At 40.8% G+C, this 1,865-nt stretch overlaps 1 pseudogene; it reads left to right on the forward strand.

Moving 5' to 3' along the window:
- The first annotated feature begins 1,299 nt into the window (after nucleotides 1-1,299).
- Nucleotides 1,300-1,418, forward strand: LOC129898002 (5S ribosomal RNA; annotated as a pseudogene).
- The last annotated feature ends 447 nt before the right edge of the window (nucleotides 1,419-1,865 follow it).

Genomic DNA, 1,865 nt, shown 5'->3' on the forward strand with positions numbered 1-1,865 from the left:
AACACCTTGACGGAAGTTACGTCCTTAATTCACCACCTCTACTCCACTGATCCAGGATGGTGACTGGTTGCTTCTGGTAGGATAACTCCTTTGTGACCTGGATATCCTCCGCGGAATATACTCGGGATAGATCACCAACACACTTGTGAAGCATTGATACTTAGAAGACTAGATGTACTGCTTCCATATCCGCCGGTAAGTCCAACTCGCAAGCAACATTGCTTATTCGGCAGAGGGTTTGATAAGAGAAAATGCAACTCGGACTAAGGTCCTCTTTCTTGCTGACTCTCATCACTTTCTCTGTGGATGATACTTTCAAGAGTTCTTATTTATAACTTGAAACTCTAGAGATCAACGTCGATTATCTGTATATGACTTCTGTCAACTCGGAGCTGCTAATAATCTCTCTCGAATAAGCTTTACTTTCTATACCGCTTATTGAACCACATCTGGGCATATTATTCATGTTTTACTACCATTAAACAAATCAATTGCCGACTTACATTGTCCGCCATACCAAGTCTCATACAAGTCCATCTGGATACTAGAATGATAGTTAATATCGTAAGTACTTTTGACAGGTGGTAGGCAATTGTTTGAGCTACCTTTGGAGTCAACCGTATAGGCCCGCAACATATCATCTAATATTTAGATAGTAAGTTTAGTTTGTCCATCAGTCTCAGGGTAAAATGATGTACGAAGACCTATCTGTCTTCCTAATCTATTCGTAAACCAATCTTCGGTAGTTAACTGTAAATTAGGCTTCTTCATCTATGAAAATAGCTATGGGAAATCCGTAAGGTCCTACCACCCTCTTGACCTATAATTTCATACCATTTTAGCTGAGTAGGCTGTCTTTGATTGGAGGAACATGGGCTGATCTTGTTAATCTGCGGATAACATTCCATATAGAATTATCTGTCTGAGGGTGCAAAGTGAGTTTTGTAGCCAAGGTCGTGTTGTGGAATCTTCGACCTCGTACATTACTTCTTGTCTTTTTTAAATGACATGAACTGGTACCCTCACCTTTTTGGGTTTTGCTTTTTGCCCATCAGAGTCAGCTACCAAGTTGTGCTGAAGTCCCCTCACACAATGACCTGTATAGCTGTTTTGTGGTTTGCCTATCATTATCTGGTATTATATTAATGATCTGTGGCATACAAGTGCGCCGTCTGTTAGTAATCAGCTAATCCTGTTTGCTTTCCTTAAGCCCTTTTAGAATTCCCTTAACGTAACTTATAACACTCTAGGTACATAATCTCATGTCGTTGCTTCGCTACTAGTTCGGATTCTTCCATCTCATGCGATCATATAAGCACTAACGCACCGGATCCCACCGGAATTTTGAAGTTAAATGTTCTTGGGCGAGAGTAGTACTAGGATGGGTGACGCCCCTGGAAATCCTCGTGTCACGTTCTATTGCAATCCTTGCAATAATGTGCGAAGGAACTCAACCTAGCCCAAGATTTACCTTAGCATCTTCTCGCTAGTCTTCATGCTTTTCCTTGGCCTCTCTTTCTCTATCTTACACTTGACATCGGGATCGATCGTTGGTTCAACAACGGTTACGTCCTATTTTTCCCTTAGTACTCACCCCATCTCGGTAGTTTGGTCTAACCTATCTTGACATCTCTCTGTAACGTATCCAAAACATCCTAGCTCATTTTCTCGTGTACTTCTCACTTGACCCTATACTCAACATATACATATCCATAGGTTGCATAACTATTCTAATACAACCTGTATAAGATAGAAATAATCTTTTCATTTCCCAACCCATCTTGCTTTACATATTGACTTCACACTAGAAATTGCTCGCGCCAACGCTATTTTGTCCTACTCCTTTCTTTTCTTCCTTTACGTAC

This window comes from Solanum dulcamara, chromosome 7 (genome assembly GCF_947179165.1).
Source record: "Solanum dulcamara chromosome 7, daSolDulc1.2, whole genome shotgun sequence".
Classification (NCBI taxonomy): Eukaryota; Viridiplantae; Streptophyta; class Magnoliopsida; order Solanales; family Solanaceae; genus Solanum; species Solanum dulcamara.